Here is an 18,523-nt window from a genome sequence, read left to right as displayed (position 1 = left end):
CTCTTAAGCTCAGGGTTGTGGGTTCGAGCCCCACGTTGGGCGAAAAAGAAAATTTTTTGCCTGAAAATTTCATTCACTCTCATAATATGGAGATTAATCTTGCATTAGACATGCAATAACTCCCAAAAATTGTCCAGGAATGGATTTCCTTCATAAAAAATGATTAGTCTGCATACCATCCTGAAGTGGGAGCCGGCTAGCTCAGTTGGTAGAGCATGAGACTCATAATCTCAGGGTAGTGGGTTCGAGCCCCACATTGGGCGAAAATGAGTAATTTTTTCTGGACTCTCATAATCTGGTGATTATTCTTGCATTAGACATGCAATAACTATCAAAAATGGTATCTCCCTTGGTTTCTCATTGGTGGGAAATTTAACTTCAAGATTAGGTAGGGTATGAGTCTAGATGAACACACCACAATATCACTCATATTCAAGTAGTAAACAGGCCAACCTGAACTGTAAAACATCCCATAAGTGGAGGTAAGGCATAAGTTAGGAGTGAACTGAACACTGTTATGGGCAATTGGACTTCAAATAAAGTGTGGAAGGCAGTGAGGTTACTTTTTCATGTTATGCAGATTAAACACAGAGGGGAATTAGCTCAAATGGTAGAGCGCTTGCTTAGCAATGCGAGAGGTAGCGGGATCGATGCCCGCATTCTCCATTATAAAATCTGCATACATTTTATTTTTAACTTGTCATTGCCAAGGTCATTGCAGAGTAAGAACAGAAAAATCACAGATGGCTTTCAAATATGGTCTCATTATAACAACTAAAGTGGTTTAATCAAAATGGGTTCAGGTATTCTTTAGCACGTGAGAGGAATTTGAATTCTTATGCAATCTTAACATGAAGTTCTCACAACTTCCATTTTCATTTTCTCTTATTTTATTTGACACTCTGTCCCCTAAAGGATGTATAAATCTGGCTTTCCTTGCAAAACAAGAGTAGAGCAATATCCAGGATTTGATTTTCTTCACAAAAAGTGATTGGTCTGCATACCGTCTTAAGGAGGGAACCCGGCTAGCTCAGTCGGTAGAGCGTGGGTTCGAGCCCCACGTTGGGCGAAAACGAGTAATTTTTGCCTGAATATTGCATTGACTCTCATAATATGGAGATTAATCTTGCATTAGACATGCAATAACTCCCAAAAATTGTCCAGGAATGGATTTCCTTCATAAAAAATGATCAGTCTGCATACCATCTTGAAGTGGGAGCCCGGCTAGCTCAGTCGATAGAGCTTGAGACTCTTAATCTCAGGGTCGTGGGTTCGAGCCCCACGTTGGGCAAAAATGAGTAATTTTTGCTGGACTCTCATAATCTGGTGATTATTCTTGCATTAGACATGCAATAACTATCAAAAATGGTATCTCCCTTGGTTTCTCATTGGTGGGAAATTTAACTTCAAGATTAGCTAGGGTATGAGTCTAGATGAACACACCCCAATATCACTCATATTCGAGTAGTAAACAGGCCAACCTGAACTGTAAAACATCCCATAAGTGGAGGTAAGGCATAAGTTAGGAGTGAACTTAACACTGTTATGGGCAATTGGACTTCAAATAAAGTGTGGAAGGCAGTAAGGTTACTTTTTTCATGTTATGCAGATTAAACACAGAGGGGAATTAGCTCAAATGGTAGAGCGCTTGCTTAGCATGCGAGAGGTAGCGGGATCGATGCCCGCATTCTCCATTATAAAATTTGCATACATTTTATTTTTAACTTGTCATTGCCAAGGTCATTGCAGAGTAAGAACAGAAAAATCACAGATGGCTTTCAAATATGGTCTCATTATAACAACTAAAGTGGTTTAATCAAAATGGGTTCAGGTATTCTTTAGCACGTGAGAGGAATTTGAATTCTTATGCAATCTTAACATGAAGTTCTCACAACTTCCATTTTCATTTTCTCTTATTTTATTTGACACTCTGTCCCCTAAAGGATGTATAAATCTGGCTTTCCTTGCAAAACAAGAGTAGAGGAATATCCAGGATTTGATTTTCTTCACAAAAAGTGATTGGTCTGCATACTGTCTTAAGGAGGGACCCCGGCAAGCTCAGTCGGTAGAGCATGAGACTCTTAAGCTCAGGGTCGTGGGTTCGAGCCCCACGTTGGGCGAAAAAGAAACATTTTTGCCTGAATATTTCATTGACTCTCATAATATGGAGATTAATCTTGCATTAGACATGCAATAACTCCCAAAAATTGTCCAGGAATGGATTTCCTTCATAAAAAATGATTAGTCTGCATACTATCTTGAAGTGGGAGCCGGCTAGCTCAGTCGGTAGAGCATGAGACTCTTAATCTCAGGGTCATGGGTTCGAGCCCCACATTGGGCGAAAATGAGTAATTTTTGCTGGACTCTCATAAGCTGGTGATTATTCTTGCATTAGACATGCAATAACTATCAAAAATGGTATCTCCCTTGGTTTCTCATTGGTGGGAAATTTAACTTCAAGATTAGGTAGGGTATGAGTCTAGATGAACACTCCGCAATATCACTCATATTCGAGTAGTAAACAGGCCAACCTGAACTGTAAAACATCCCATAAGTGGAGGTAAGGCATAAGTTAGGAGTGAACTTAACACTCTTATGGGCAAATGGACTTCACATAAAGTGTGGAAGGCAGTGAGGTTACTTTTTTCATGTTATGCAGATTAAACACACAGGGGAATTAGCTCAAATGGTAGAACCCTCGCTTAGCATGCGAGAGATAGCGGGATCGATGCCCGCATTCTCCATTATAAAATTTGCATACATTTTATTTTTAACTTGTCGTTGCCAAGGTCATTGCAGAGTAAGAACAGAAAAATCACAGATGGCTTTCAAATATGGTCTCATTATAACAACTAAAGTGGTTTAATCAAAAGGGTTCAGGTATTCTTTAGCATGTGAGAGGAATTTGAATTCTTATGCAATCTCAAAATGAAGTTCTCACAACTTCCGTTTTCATTTTCTCTTATTTTATTTGACACTCTGTCCCCTAAAGGATGTATAAATCTGGCTTTCCTTGTAAAACAAGAGTAGAGGAATATCCAGGATTTGATTTTCTTCACAAAAGGTGATTGGTCTGCATACAGTCTTAAGGATGGACCCCCGCAAGCTCAGTCGGTAGAGCATGAGACTCTTAAGCTCAGGGTTGTGGGTTCGAGCCCCACGTTGGGCGAAAAAGAAAATTTTTTGCCTGAAAATTTCATTCACTCTCATAATATGGAGATTAATCTTGCATTAGACATGCAATAACTCCCAAAAATTGTCCAGGAATGGATTTCCTTCATAAAAAATGATTAGTCTGCATACCATCCTGAAGTGGGAGCCGGCTAGCTCAGTTGGTAGAGCATGAGACTCATAATCTCAGGGTAGTGGGTTCGAGCCCCACATTGGGCGAAAATGAGTAATTTTTTCTGGACTCTCATAATCTGGTGATTATTCTTGCATTAGACATGCAATAACTATCAAAAATGGTATCTCCCTTGGTTTCTCATTGGTGGGAAATTTAACTTCAAGATTAGGTAGGGTATGAGTCTAGATGAACACACCACAATATCACTCATATTCAAGTAGTAAACAGGCCAACCTGAACTGTAAAACATCCCATAAGTGGAGGTAAGGCATAAGTTAGGAGTGAACTGAACACTGTTATGGGCAATTGGACTTCAAATAAAGTGTGGAAGGCAGTGAGGTTACTTTTTCATGTTATGCAGATTAAACACAGAGGGGAATTAGCTCAAATGGTAGAGCGCTTGCTTAGCAATGCGAGAGGTAGCGGGATCGATGCCCGCATTCTCCATTATAAAATCCGCATACATTTTATTTTTAACTTGTCATTGCCAAGGTCATTGCAGAGTAAGAACAGAAAAATCACAGATGGCTTTCAAATATGGTCTCATTATAACAACTAAAGTGGTTTAATCAAAATGGGTTCAGGTATTCTTTAGCACGTGAGAGGAATTTGAATTCTTATGCAATCTTAACATGAAGTTCTCACAACTTCCATTTTCATTTTCTCTTATTTTATTTGACACTCTGTCCCCTAAAGGATGTATAAATCTGGCTTTCCTTGCAAAACAAGAGTAGAGGAATATCCAGGATTTGATTTTCTTCACAAAAAGTGATTGGTCTGCATACCGTCTTAAGGAGGGAACCCGGCTAGCTCAGTCGGTAGAGCGTGGGTTCGAGCCCCACGTTGGGCGAAAACGAGTAATTTTTGCCTGAATATTGCATTGACTCTCATAATATGGAGATTAATCTTGCATTAGACATGCAATAACTCCCAAAAATTTTCCAGGAATGGATTTCCTTCATAAAAAATGATCAGTCTGCATACCATCTTGAAGTGGGAGCCCGGCTAGCTCAGTCGATAGAGCTTGAGACTCTTAATCTCAGGGTCGTGGGTTCGAGCCCCATGTTGGGCAAAAATGAGTAATTTTTGCTGGACTCTCATAATCTGGTGATTATTCTTGCATTAGACATGCAATAACTATCAAAAATGGTATCTCCCTTGGTTTCTCATTGGTGGGAAATTTAACTTCAAGATTAGGTAGGGTATGAGTCTAGATGAACACACCACAATATCACTCATATTCGAGTAGTAAACAGGCCAACCTGAACTGTAAAACATCCCATAAGTGGAGGTAAGGCATAAGTTAGGAGTGAACTGAACACTGTTATGGGCAATTGGACTTCAAATAAAGTGTGGAAGGCAGTGAGGTTACTTTTTTCATATTATGCAGATTAAACACACAGGGGAATTAGCTCAAATGGTAGAGCGCTCGCTTAGCATGCGAGAGGTAGCGGGATCGATGCCCGCATTCTCCATTATAAAATTTGCATACATTTTATTTTTAACTTGTCATTGCCAAGGTCATTGCAGAGAAATACAGAAAAATCACAGATGGCTTTCAAATATGGTCTCATTATAACAACTAAAGTGGTTTAATCAAAAGGGTTCAGGTATTCTTTAGCATGTGAGAGGAATTTGAATTCTTATGCAATCTCAAAATGAAGTTCTCACAACTTCCGTTTTCATTTTCTCTTATTTTTTTTGACACTCTGTCCTCTGAAGGATGTATAAATCTGGCTTTCCTTGCAAAACAAGAGTAGAGGAATATCCAGGATTTGATTTTCTTCACAAAAAGGGATTGGTCTGCATACCGTCTTAAGGAGGGAACCCGGCTAGCTCAGTCGGTAGAGCATGAGACTCTTAATCTCAGGGTCGTGGGTTCGAGCCCCACGTTGGGCGAAAACGAGTAATTTTTGCCTGAATATTGCATTGACTCTCATAATATGGAGATTAATCTTGCATTAGACATGCAATAACTCCCAAAAATTGTCCAGGAATGGATTTCCTTCATAAAAAATGGTTAGTCTGCATACCATCTTGAAGTGGGAGCCCGGCTAGCTCAGTCGGTAGAGCATGAGACTCTTAATCTCAGGGTCGTGGGTTCGAGCCCCACGTTGGGCGAAAATGAGTAATTTTTGCTGGATTATTGCATTGACTCTCATAATCTGGTGAATATTCTTGCATTAGACATGCAATAACTATCAAAAATGGTATCTCCCTTGGTTTCTCATTGGTGGGAAATTTAACTTCAAGATTAGGTAGGGTATGAGTCTAGATGAACACATCGCAATATCACTCATATTCGAGTAGTAAACAGGCCAACCTGAACTGTAAAACATCCCATAAGTGGAGGTAAGTCATAAATTAGGAGTGAACTTAACACTCTTATGGGAAAATGAACTTCAAATAAAGTGTGGAAAGCAGTAAGGTTACTTTTTTCATGTTATGCAGATTAAACACACAGGGGAATTAGCTCAAATGGTAGAGCGCTCGCTTAGCATGCGAGAGGTAGCGGGATCGATGCCCGCATTCTCCATTATAAAATTTGCATACATTTTATTTTTAACTTGTCATTGCCATGGTCATTGCAGAGTAAGAACAGAAAAATCACAGATGGCTTTCAAATATGGTCTCATTATAACAACTAAAGTGGTTTAATCAAAAGGGTTCAGGTATTCTTTAGCAGGTGAGAGGAATTTGAATTCTTATGCAATCTTAACATGAAGTTCTCACAACTTCCATTTTCATTTTCTCTTATTTTATTTGACACTCTGTCCCCTAAAGGATGTATAAATCTGGCTTTCCTTGCAAAACAAGAGTAGAGGAATATCCAGGATTTGATTTTCTTCACAAAAAGTGATTGGTCTGCATACTCTCTTAAGGAGGGACCCCGGCAAGCTCAGTCGGTAGAGCATGAGACTTTTAAGCTCAGGGTCGTGGGTTCGAGCCCCACGTTGGGCGAAAAAGAAACATTTTTGCCTGAATATTTCATTGACTCTCATAATATGGAGATTAATCTTGCATTAGACATGCAATAACTCCCAAAAATTGTCCAGGAATGGGTTTCCTTCATAAAAAATGATTAGTCTGCATACCATCTTGAAGTGGGAGCCCGGCTAGCTCAGTTGGTAGAGCATGAGACTCTTAATCTCAGGGTCGTGGGTTCGAGCCCCACGTTGGGCGAAAATGAGTAATTTTTGCTGGATTATTGCATTGACTCTCATAATCTGGTGAATATTCTTGCATTAGACATGCAATAACTATCAAAAATGGTATCTCCCTTTGTTTCTCATTGGTGGGAAATTTAACTTCAAGATTAGCTAGGGTATGAGTCTAGATGAACACACCGCAATATCACTCATATTCGAGTAGTAAAAAGGCCAACCTGAACTGTAAAACATCCCATAAGTGGAGGTAAGGCATAAGTTAGGAGTGAACTTAACACTGTTATGGGCAATTGGACTTCAAATAAAGTGTGGAAGGCAGTAAGGTTACTTTTTTCATGTTATGCAGATTAAACACACAGGGGAATTAGCTCAAATGGTAGAGCGCTCGCTTAGCATGCGAGAGGTAGTGGGATCAATGCCCGCATTCTCCATTATAAAATTTGCATACATTTTATTTTTAACTTGTCATTGCCAAGGTCATTGCAGAGTAAGAACAGAAAAATCACAGATGGCTTTCAAATATGGTCTCATTATAACAACTAAAGTGGTTTAATCAAAAGGGTTCAGGTATTCTTTAGCACGTGAGAGGAATTTGAATTCTTATGCAATCTCAAAATGAAGTTCTCACAACTTCCATTTTCATTTTCTCTTATTTTTTTTGACACTCTGTCCTCTGAAGGATGTATAAATCTGGCTTTCCTTGCAAAACAAGAGTAGAGGAATATCCAGGATTTGATTTTCTTCACAAAAAGGGACTGGTCTGCATACTGTCTTAAGGAGGGAACCCGGCTAGCTCAGTCGGTAGAGCGTGGGTTCGAGCCCCACGTTGGGCGAAAACGAGTAATTTTTGCCTGAATATTGCATTGACTCTCATAATATGGAGATTAATCTTGCATTAGACATGCAATAACTCCCAAAAATTGTCCAGGAATGGATTTCCTTCATAAAAAATGATCAGTCTGCATACCATCTTGAAGTGGGAGCCCGGCTAGCTCAGTCGATAGAGCATGAGACTCTTAATCTCAGGGTCGTGGGTTCGAGCCCCACGTTGGGCAAAAGTGAGTAATTTTTGCTGGACTCTCATAATCTGGTGATTATTCTTGCATTAGACATGCAATAACTATCAAAAATGGTATCTCCCTTGGTTTCTCATTGTTGGGAAATTTAACTTCAAGATTAACTAGGGTATGAGTCTAGATGAACACACCGCAATATCACTCATATTCGAGTAGTAAACAGGCCAACCTGAACTGTAAAACATCCCATAAGTGGAGGTAAGGCATAAGTTAGGAGTGAACTTAACACTGTTATGGGCAATTGGACTTCAAATAAAGTGTGGAAGGCAGTAAGGTTACTTTTTTCATGTTATGCAGATTAAACACACAGGGGAATTAGCTCAAATGGTAGAGCGCTCGCTTAGCATGCGAGAGGTAGTGGGATCAATGCCCGCATTCTCCATTATAAAATTTGCATACATTTTATTTTTAACTTGTCATTGCCAAGGTCATTGCAGAGTAAGAACAGAAAAATCACAGATGGCTTTCAAATATGGTCTCATTATAACAACTAAAGTGGTTTAATCAAAAGGGTTCAGGTATTCTTTAGCATGTGAGAGGAATTTGAATTCTTATGCAATCTCAAAATGAAGTTCTCACAACTTCCATTTTCATTTTCTCTTATTTTTTTTGACACTCTGTCCTCTGAAGGATGTATAAATCTGGCTTTCCTTGCAAAACAAGAGTAGAGGAATATCCAGGATTTGATTTTATTCACAAAAAGGGATTGGTCTGCATACTGTCTTAAGGAGGAAACCCGGCTAGCTCAGTCAGTAGAGCATGAGACTCTTAATCTCAGGCTCGTGGGTTCGAGCCCCACGTTGGGCGAAAATGAGTAATTTTTGCCTGAATATTGCATTGACTCTCATAATATGGAGATTAATCTTGCATTAGACATGCAATAACTCCCAAAAATTGTCCAGTAATGGATTTCCTTCATAAAAAATGATTAGTCTGCATACCATCTTGAAGTGGGAGCCCGGCTAGCTCAGTCGGTAGAGCATGAGACTCTTAATCTCAGGGTCGTGGGTTCGAGCCCCACGTTGGGCGAAAATGAGTAATTTTTGCTGGACTCTCATAATCTGGTGAATATTCTTGCATTAGACATGCAATAACTATCAAAAATGGTATCTCCCTTGGTTTCTCATTGGTGGGAAATTTAACTTCAAGATTAGGTAGGGTATGAGTCTAGATGAACACACCGCAATATCACTCATATTCGAGTAGTAAACAGGCCAACCTGAACTGTAAAACATCCCATAAGTGGAGGTAAGGCATGAGTTAGGAGTGAACTTAACACTGTTATGGGCAATTGGACTTCAAATAAAGTGTGGAAGGCAGTAAGGTTACTTTTTTCATGTTATGCATATTAAACACGCAGGGGAATAAGCTCAAATGGTAGAGTGCTCGCTTAGCATGCGAGAGGTAGCGGGATCGATGCCCGCATTCTCCGTTATAAAATTTGCATACATTTTATTTTTAACTTGTCATTGCCAAGGTCATTGCAGAGTAAGAACAGAAAAATCACAGATTGCTTTCAAATATGGTCTCATTATAACAACTAAAGTGGTTTAATCAAAAGGGTTCAGGTATTCTTTAGCATGTGAGAGGAATTTGAATTCTTATGCAATCTCAACATGAAGTTCTCACAACTTCCATTTTCATTTTCTCTTATTTTTTTTTGACACTCTGTCCTCTGAAGGATGTATAAATCTGGCTTTTCTTGCAAAACAAGAGTAGAGGAATATCCAGGATTTGATTTTCTTCACAAAAAGGGATTGGTCTGCATACTGTTTTAAGGAGGGAGCCCGGCTAGCTCAGTCGGTAGAGCATGAGACTCTTAATCTCAGGGTCGTGGGTTCGAGCCCCACGTTGGGCGAAAACGAGTAATTTTTGCCTGAATATTGCATTGACTCTCATAATATGGAGATTAATCTTGCATTAGACATGCAATAACTCCCAAAAATTGTCCAGGAATGGATTTCCTTCATAAAAAATGATCAGTCTGCATACCATCTTGAAGTGGGAGCCCGGCTAGCTCAGTCGATAGAGCATGAGACTCTTAATCTCAGGGTCGTGGGTTCGAGCCCCATGTTGGGCAAAAGTGAGTAATTTTTGCTGGACTCTCATAATCTGGTGATTATTCTTGCATTAGACATGCAATAACTATCAAAAATGGTATCTCCCTTGGTTTCTCATTGGTGGGAAATTTAACTTCAAGATTAACTAGGGTATGAGTCTAGATGAACACACCGCAATATCACTCATATTCGAGTAGTAAACAGGCCAACCTGAACTGTAAAACATCCCATAAATGGAGGTAAGGCATAAGTTAGGAGTGAACTTAACACTGTTATGGGCAATTGGACTTCAAATAAAGTGTGGAAGGCAGTAAGGTTACTTTTTTCATGTTATGCAGATTAAACACACAGGGGAATTAGCTCAAATGGTAGAGCGCTCGCTTAGCATGCGAGAGGTAGTGGGATCGATGCCCGCATTCTCCATTATAAAATTTGCATACATTTTATTTTTAACTTGTCATTGCCAAGGTCATTGCAGAGTAAGAACAGAAAAATCACAGATGGCTTTCAAATATGGTCTCATTATAACAACTAAAGTGGTTTAATCAAAAGGGTTCAGGTATTCTTTAGCATGTGAGAGGAATTTGAATTCTTATGCAATCTCAAAATGAAGTTCTCACAACTTCCATTTTCATTTTCTCTTATTTTTTTTGACACTCTGTCCTCTGAAGGATGTATAAATCTGGCTTTCCTTGCAAAACAAGAGTAGAGGAATATCCAGGATTTGATTTTATTCACAAAAAGGGATTGGTCTGCATACTGTCTTAAGGAGGAAACCCGGCTAGCTCAGTCGGTAGAGCATGAGACTCTTAATCTCAAGCTCGTGGGTTCGAGCCCCACGTTGGGCAAAAATGAGTAATTTTTGCCTGAATATTGCATTGACTCTCATAATATGGAGATTAATCTTGCATTAGACATGCAATAACTCCCAAAAATTGTCCGGTAATGGATTTCCTTCATAAAAAATGATTAGTCTGCATACCATCTTGAAGTGGGAGCCCGGCTAGCTCAGTCGGTAGAGCATGAGACTCTTAATCTCAGGGTCGTGGGTTCGAGCCCCACGTTGGGCGAAAATGAGTAATTTTTGCTGGACTCTCATAATCTGGTGAATATTCTTGCATTAGACATGCAATAACTATCAAAAATGGTATCTCCCTTGGTTTCTCATTGGTGGGAAATTTAACTTCAAGATTAGGTAGGGTATGAGTCTAGATGAACACACCGCAATATCACTCATATTCGAGTAGTAAACAGGCCAACCTGAACTGTAAAACATCCCATAAGTGGAGGTAAGGCATGAGTTAGGAGTGAACTTAACACTGTTATGGGCAATTGGACTTCAAATAAAGTGTGGAAGGCAGTAAGGTTACTTTTTTCATGTTATGCATATTAAACACGCAGGGGAATTAGCTCAAATGGTAGAGTGCTCGCTTAGCATGCGAGAGGTAGCGGGATCGATGCCCGCATTCTCCGTTATAAAATTTGCATACATTTTATTTTTAACTTGTCATTGCCAAGGTCATTGCAGAGTAAGAACAGAAAAATCACAGATGGCTTTCAAATATGGTCTCATTATAACAACTAAAGTGGTTTAATCAAAAGGGTTCAGGTATTCTTTAGCATGTGAGAGGAATTTGAATTCTTATGCAATCTCAACATGAAGTTCTCACAACTTCCATTTTCATTTTCTCTTATTTTTTTTGATACTCTGTCCTCTGAAGGATGTATAAATCTGGCTTTTCTTGCAAAACAAGAGTAGAGGAATATCCAGGATTTGATTTTCTTCACAAAAAGGGATTGGTCTGCATACTGTTTTAAGGAGGGAGCCCGGCTAGCTCAGTCGGTAGAGCATGAGACTCTTAATCTCAGGGTCGTGGGTTCGAGCCCCACGTTGGGCGAAAACGAGTAATTTTTGCCTGAATATTGCATTGACTCTCATAATATGGAGATTAATCTTGCATTAGACATGCAATAACTCCCAAAAATTGTCCAGGAATGGATTTCCTTCATAAAAAATGATTAGTCTGCATACCATCTTGTAGTGGGAGCCCGGCTAGCTCAGTTGGTAGAGCATGAGACTCTTAATCTCAGGGTAGTGGGTTCGAGCCCCACATTGGGCGAAAATGAGTAATTTTTGCTGGACTCTCATAATCTGGTGATTATTCTTGCATTAGACATGCAATAACTATCAAAAATGGTATCTCCGTTGGTTTCTCATTGGTGGGAAATTTAACTTCAAGATTAGGTAGGGTATGAGTCTAGATGAACACACCACAATATCACTCATATTCGAGTAGTAAACAGGCCAACCTGAACTGTAAAACATCCCATAAGAGGAGGTAAGGCATAAGTTAGGAGTGAACTGAACACTGTTATGGGCAATTGGACTTCAAATAAAGTGTGGAAGGCAGTGAGGTTACTTTTTTCATGTTATGCAGATTACACACACAGGGGAATTAGCTCAAATGGTAGAGCGCTCGCTTAGCATGCGAGAGGTAGCGTGATCGATGCCCGCATTCTCCATTATAAAATTTGCATACATTTTATTTTTAACTTGTCATTGCCAAGGTCATTGCAGAGCAAGAACAGAAAAATCACAGATGGCTTTCAAATATGGTCTCATTATAACAACTAAAGTGGTTTAATCAAAAGGGTTCAGGTATTGTTTAGCATGTGAGAGGAATTTGAATTCTTATGCAATCTCAAAATGAAGTTCTCACAACTTCCGTTTTCACTTTCTCTTATTTTTTTTGACACTCTGTCCTCTGAAGGATGTATAAATCTGGCTTTCCTTGCAAAACAAGAGTAGAGGAATATCCAGGATTTGATTTTCTTCACAAAAAGGGATTGGTCTGCATACTGTCTTAAGGAGAGATCCCGGCTAGCTCAGTAGGTAGAGCATGAGACTCTTAATCTCAGGGTCGTGGGTTTGAGCCCCACGTTGGGCGAAAACGAGTAATTTTTGCCTGAATATTGCATTGACTCTCATAATATGGAGATTAATCCTGCATTAGACATGCAATAACTCCCAAAAATTGTCCAGGAATGGATTTCCTTCATAAAAAATGATTAGTCTGCATACCATCTTGAAGTGGGAGCCCGGCTAGCTCAGTCGGTAGAGCATGAGACTCTTAATCTCAAGGTCGTGGGTTCGAGCCCCACGTTGGGCAAAAATGAGTAATTTTTGCTGGACTCTCATAATCTGGTGATTATTCTTGCATTAGACATGCTATACCTATCAAAAATGGTATCTCCCTTGGTTTCTCATTGGTGGGAAATTTAACTTCAAGATTAGCTAGGGTATGAGTCTAGATGAACACATCGCAATATCACTCATATTCGAGTAGTAAACAGGCCAACCTGAACTGTAAAACATCCCATAAGTGGAGGTAAGGCATACGTTAGGAGTGAACTGAACACTGTTATGGGCAATTGGACTTCAAATAAAGTGTGGAAGGCAGTCAGGTTACTTTTTTCATGTTATGCAGATTAAACACACAGGGGAATTAGCTCAAATGGTAGAGCGCTCGCTTAGCATGCGAGAGGTAGTGGCATCGATGCCCGCATTCTCCATTATAAAATTTGCATACATTTTATTTTTAACTTGTCATTGCCAAGGTCATTGCAGAGTAAGAACAGAAAAATCACAGATGGCTTTCAAATATGGTCTCATTATAACAACTAAAGTGGTTTAATCAAAAGGGTTCAGGTATTCTTTAGCATGTGAGAGGAATTTGAATTCTTATGCAATCTCAAAATGAAGTTCTCACAACTTCCATTTTCATTTTCTCTTATTTTTTTTGACACTCTGTCCTCTGAAGGATGTATAAATCTGGCTTTCCTTGCAAAACAAGAGTAGAGGAATATCCAGGATTTGATTTTCTTCACAAAAAGGGATTGGTCTGCATACTGTCTTAAGGAGAGATCCCGGCTAGCTCAGTAGGTAGAGCATGAGACTCTTAATCTCAGGGTCGTGGGTTTGAGCCCCACGTTGGGCGAAAACGAGTAATTTTTGCCTGAATATTGCATTGACTCTCATAATATGGAGATTAATCTTGCATTAGACATGCAAAAACTCCCAAAAATTGTCCAGGAATGGATTTCCTTCATAAAAAATGATTAGTCTGCATACCATCTTGAAGTGGGAGCCCGGCTAGCTCAGTCGGTAGAGCATGAGACTCTTAATCTCAGGATCGTTGGTTCGAGCCCCACGTTGGGCGAAAATGAGTAATTTTTGCTGGATTATTGCATTGACTCTCATAATCTGGTGAATATTCTTGCATTAGACATGCAATAACTATCAAAAATGGTATCTCCCTTGGTTTCTCATTGGTGGGAAATTTAACTTCAAGATTAGCTAGGGTATGAGTCTAGATGAACACACCGCAATATCACTCATATTCGAGTAGTAAACAGGCCAACCTGAACTGTAAAACATCCCATAAGTGGAGGTAAGGCATAAATTAGGAGTGAACTTAACACTGTTATGGGCAATTGGACTTCAAATAAAGTCTGGAAGGCAGTAAGGTTACTTTTTTCATGTTATGCAGATTAAACACACAGGGGAATTAGCTCAAATGGTAGAGCGCTCGCTTAGCATGCGAGAGGTAGCGGCATCGATGCCCGCATTCTCCATTATAAAATTTGCATACATTTTATTTTTAACTTGTCATTGCCAAGGTCATTGCAGAGTAAGAACAGAAAAATCACAGATGGCTTTCAAATATGGTCTCATTATAACAACTAAAGTGGTTTAATCAAAAGGGTTCAGGTATTCTTTAGCATATGAGAGGAATTTGAATTCTTATGCAATCTCAAAATGAAGTTCTCACAACTTCCATTTTCATTTTCTCTTATTGTTTTTGACACTCTGTCCTCTGAAGGATGTATAAATCTGGCTTTCCTTGCAAAACAAGAGTAGAGGAATATCCAGGATTTGATTTTCTTCACAAAAAGTGATTGGTCTGCATACTGTCTTAAGGAGGGACCCCGGCTAGCTCAGTCGGTAGAGCATGAGACTCTTAATCTCAGGGTCGTGGGTTCGAGCCCCACATTGGGCGAAAACGAGTAATGTTTGCCTGAATATTGCATTGACTCTCATAATATGGAGATTAATCTTGCATTCGACATGCAATAACTCCCAAAAATTATCCAGGAATGGATTTCCTTCATAACAAATGATTAGTCTGCATACCATCTTCAAGTGGGAGCCCGGCTAGCTCAGTCGGTAGAGCATGAGACTCTTAATCTCAGGGTCATGAGTTCGAGCCCCACGTTGGGTGAAAATTAGAAATTTTTGCAGGATTATTGCATTGACTCTCATAATCTGGTGATTATTTCTGCATTAGACATGCAATAAGTATCAAAAATGGTATCTCCCTTGGTTTCTCATTGGTGGGAAATTTAACTTCAAGATTAGGTAGGGTATGAGTCTAGATCAGGGGTTCCCAAACCTGTCCTGGCGGCACAGATCCTGCCAGATTTTTGGGATATCCCCATCTGGGGAATCACGGTTCGATCCCCGGCGCCGGCGGCAGAAAAGCCCAGCACCATGTGACTCTGGGAAATAGCTGACGCCGCGGCTAGGGCGGCTGACTCCGGAATCTGGGGATCACGGTTCGATCCCCGGCGCTGGCGGCAGAAAAGCCCAGCACCATGAGACTCTGGGAAATAGCTGACGCCGCGGCTAGGGCGGCTGACTCCGGAATCTGGAGATCACGGTTCGATCCCCGGCGCCGGCGGCAGAAAAGCCCAGCACCATTTGACTCTGGGAAATGGCTGACGCCGCGGCTGGGGCGGCTGACTCCGGAATCTGGAGATCACGGTTCGATCCCCGGCGCCGGCGGCAGAAAAGCCCAGCACCATTTGACTCTGGGAAATAGCTGACGCCGCGGCTGGGGCGGCTGACTCCGGAATCTGGAGATCACGGTTCGATCCCCGGCGCCGGCGGCAGAAAAGCCCAGCACCATTTGACTCTGGGAAATGGCTGACGCCGCGGCTGGGGCGGCTGACTCCGGAATCTGGAGATCACGGTTCGATCCCCGGCGCCGGCGGCAGAAAAGCCCAGCACCATTTGACTCTGGGAAATAGCTGACGCCGCGGCTAGGGCGGCTGACTCCGGAATCTGGAGATCACGGTTCGATCCCCGGCGCCGGCGGCAGAAAAGCCCAGCACCATGTGACTCTGGGCAATAGCTTGCTTAATCTTCCCGACGGCCCCTAGCGACCCTTACGGGTGACTGTGCGCTTTACAAATGTGGATTATTATTATTATTTGGGCCGATTCCGATCCGGTTCGTAAAAGCACATCCGCCCGAATCTGACGGACAACCACGTACGCCCGGGGGGGGAGGACTGCCCGGGACCCGTGGAGCCCTTCCCGGGTAATTTGCCATGCTGCTGGCCTCCTGGAGATGGGTACCCCGGATGCGTCTGGGGGAGGTCTGCCCGGTGGGTGCCCCGGACGCCCGGGGGAGGTCTGCCCGGGACCCGTGGAGCCCTTCCCGGGTACTTTGCCATGCCATTGGCCTCCTGGAGATGGGTGCCCCGGACACCCGGGGGAGGTCTGCCCGGGACCCGCGGAGCCCTTCCCGGGTACTGTGCCATGCCGTTGGCCCCCTGGAGATGGGTGCCCCAGGGGAGGTCTGCCCGGTGGGTGCCCCGGACGCCCGGGGGAGGTCTGCCCGGGACCCGTTGAGCCCTTCCTGGGTACTTTGCCATGCCGTTGGCCTCCTGGAGAAGGGAGGTTTTTTCCCAGGCACATCTCATCTGGTCCCCCCTGGGCAGAGATCTGCAAGAAGTGTCTGGGCATACCTTGTCCCTAGTAATCTGGAGGAAGGCTACCCCTCTTTCTTCGAATCCGTGCGCACCGAGTGACAGAGGAGACCCAAGGCGCGAAGGTACCCGACCTCCTGGAGCCCTCGCTGGGATCCGGGAGGCAAATGGCACCTCATCGGGACTTCCAGGGAAGTTCGGCCATCTGGTCGCTTCCATAGGAAAGCATTGCAGGAGATGACCGAGGCGATCCTGGAGACCAGATGGCCGAGGGCATCCGGTGACCAGATGCCCGAGGGGATCCCGGAGACCAGATGGCCGAGGGGATCCCAGAGAACTGATGGCCGGGCACGAGAGTCAAGCCAGCCGGTGCCACTCTGTGCCCCGACGAAAAAGGGAACTGGCGCCAGGGAACGGCAAGGTGGGGACCGGAGGCCCAGGGCCGTGGCACCCGACCTGGGGCCCTGACGGGCCCCTGGACCTAGCCTAGGCTCCGATGCACGGAGACGCAGGGGACGCCTTCCCGGGCCCTCCGGACCACCGTCCCGGGCACCCTGCCACGCAGCAGGACTAAGGACAGAGCCCGGGATGGGGAGGCCGCCCTCCCCGGGCCCTCGGGGGCCCCGGCCGAAGCTCCTGAACTCAGCCCAGCAAGGGGAGGCTTCCCGGGCACAATGGAGCCCCGTCTTGGGCATTTGGCAGTGCGGCAGGCCGAGGGACAGGGCCCGGGGCCGTGGCACCCGACCCGGGGGGCCCCGCCGGGCCCCTGGACCCGGCATGGGCTCCTAAGCCCGGAGGCGCAGGGGAAGCCTCCCCGGGCCCTCCGGACCCCGTCCCAGGCACCCTGCCACGCAGCAGGACCAAGGACAGAGCCCGGGATGGGGAGGCCGCCCTCCCCGGGCCCTCAGGGGCCCCGGCCGGAGCTGCTGAACTCAGCCGAGCGAGGGGAGGCTCCCCGGGCTCGAAGGAAACCCCGTTCTGGTCCTTTGGCAGTGCGGCAGGCCGGGGGACCGGGCCCAGGGCCATGGCACCCGACCCAGGCCCGGCCGGGGCCCCCCGGACCCCATCCAGGGCTGCCTGCCACGCGGCAGGCCCAGGGATGGATCCGGGGCTGGGGCGGCATCCTGGCATGTCCAGCTGCCGGCTGAGGAACGCTGGGCCGAGGGGGGTCCCAGAATACCTTGTCCCTACCAATCCGGAGGAAAATTACCCCCATTTCTTGTAATCTGAGCACACAAGGTGACAGAGAGGACCCAGGCCGCAAACGTGCCCGACCTCCTGGAGCCCTTGCTGGGGTCCGGGAGGCAAATGGCACCCCATCGGGACTTCCAGGGAAGTCCGGCCATCTAGTCGCCCCCCATAGGAAACCATTGCAGGCAACCAGATGGCCGAGGTGAAAGGGGCGACCAGATGGCCGGGACCGAAATGACGCCCAATCTGCCTGCCCCGGGCCTGTAGGACTCGGGGACTGCAGGGCTCGACGGCTGCAGGGCTCCGGGGCTCCGGTCTCCAGGGCTCCGGGCTCCAGGGCTCCAGGGCTCCAGGGCTCCAGGGCAGCAGGGCTCCGGGGCTGCTGGGCTCCAGGGCTCGGGGGCTGCAGGGCTCCAGGGCAGCAGGGCTCCGGGGTTGCAGGGCCCGGTACCCATGGAGCCTGTCCCGGGCTCTTCCCCGTGCCGCGGGTCGGAGGAGGGAGCCCCAGACACCTGGGAGGTGTTGCCCGGGGCACATCCCATCTGGTCCCCGGCAGGGAACCACCAGCCCCGGGAGGGTGCCTGGGCATACCCTTGCACCTACTAATCCGGAGGAAAATTACCCCCCTTTCTTGTAATCCGTGCACTCGAGGTGACAGAGGGGACCCAGGGCGCAAACGTGCCCGACCTCCTGGAGCCCTGGCTGGGATCCGGGAGGCATATGGCACCCCATCGGGACTTCCAGGGAAGCCCGGCCATCTAGTCGGCCCCATAGGAAAGCTTTGCGGGCGACCAGATGGCCGAGGGGAGAGGGCCGACCAGATGGCGGGGACCGAAAGGACGCTAATCTGCCTGCCCCGAGAGCCTCCCTGGGCCCAGGTGGACCCTCCGTCCCCGGCGCCCGGACCGGC

The 18,523-nt window shown here is 44.6% G+C and overlaps 11 non-coding genes across 11 annotated transcripts; all 11 read left to right on the top strand.

The window, feature by feature from the left end:
* Positions 1 to 190: 190 nt before the first annotated feature.
* On the top strand, positions 191 to 263 carry TRNAM-CAU (transfer RNA methionine (anticodon CAU)). Its single transcript has one exon. It is a non-coding gene; the product is annotated as a tRNA-Met (tRNA).
* Positions 264 to 3,317: 3,054 nt separating this feature from the next.
* On the top strand, positions 3,318 to 3,390 carry TRNAM-CAU (transfer RNA methionine (anticodon CAU)). Its single transcript has one exon. It is a non-coding gene; the product is annotated as a tRNA-Met (tRNA).
* Positions 3,391 to 4,748: 1,358 nt separating this feature from the next.
* On the top strand, positions 4,749 to 4,821 carry TRNAA-AGC (transfer RNA alanine (anticodon AGC)). The gene has a single exon. It is a non-coding gene; the product is annotated as a tRNA-Ala (tRNA).
* Positions 4,822 to 5,394: 573 nt separating this feature from the next.
* On the top strand, positions 5,395 to 5,467 carry TRNAK-CUU (transfer RNA lysine (anticodon CUU)). Its single transcript has one exon. It is a non-coding gene; the product is annotated as a tRNA-Lys (tRNA).
* A 342-nt stretch (positions 5,468 to 5,809) lies between these two features.
* TRNAA-AGC (transfer RNA alanine (anticodon AGC)) lies at positions 5,810 to 5,882 on the top strand. Its single transcript has one exon. It is a non-coding gene; the product is annotated as a tRNA-Ala (tRNA).
* Positions 5,883 to 6,456: 574 nt separating this feature from the next.
* Positions 6,457 to 6,529, top strand: TRNAK-CUU (transfer RNA lysine (anticodon CUU)). Its single transcript has one exon. It is a non-coding gene; the product is annotated as a tRNA-Lys (tRNA).
* A 2,016-nt stretch (positions 6,530 to 8,545) lies between these two features.
* On the top strand, positions 8,546 to 8,618 carry TRNAK-CUU (transfer RNA lysine (anticodon CUU)). Its single transcript has one exon. It is a non-coding gene; the product is annotated as a tRNA-Lys (tRNA).
* Positions 8,619 to 9,374: 756 nt separating this feature from the next.
* TRNAK-CUU (transfer RNA lysine (anticodon CUU)) lies at positions 9,375 to 9,447 on the top strand. The gene has a single exon. It is a non-coding gene; the product is annotated as a tRNA-Lys (tRNA).
* A 1,199-nt stretch (positions 9,448 to 10,646) lies between these two features.
* On the top strand, positions 10,647 to 10,719 carry TRNAK-CUU (transfer RNA lysine (anticodon CUU)). The gene has a single exon. It is a non-coding gene; the product is annotated as a tRNA-Lys (tRNA).
* Positions 10,720 to 11,474: 755 nt separating this feature from the next.
* Positions 11,475 to 11,547, top strand: TRNAK-CUU (transfer RNA lysine (anticodon CUU)). The gene has a single exon. It is a non-coding gene; the product is annotated as a tRNA-Lys (tRNA).
* A 1,199-nt stretch (positions 11,548 to 12,746) lies between these two features.
* Positions 12,747 to 12,819, top strand: TRNAK-CUU (transfer RNA lysine (anticodon CUU)). Its single transcript has one exon. It is a non-coding gene; the product is annotated as a tRNA-Lys (tRNA).
* Positions 12,820 to 18,523: the final 5,704 nt, after the last annotated feature.

The sequence above is a fragment of the Lissotriton vulgaris genome, chromosome 1_1, assembly GCF_964263255.1.
Source record: "Lissotriton vulgaris chromosome 1_1, aLisVul1.2, whole genome shotgun sequence".
NCBI lineage: Eukaryota > Metazoa > Chordata > Amphibia > Caudata > Salamandridae > Lissotriton > Lissotriton vulgaris.
Note: the sequence above shows the minus strand (reverse complement) of the source record. Positions and strands in the feature narration are given on the sequence as shown.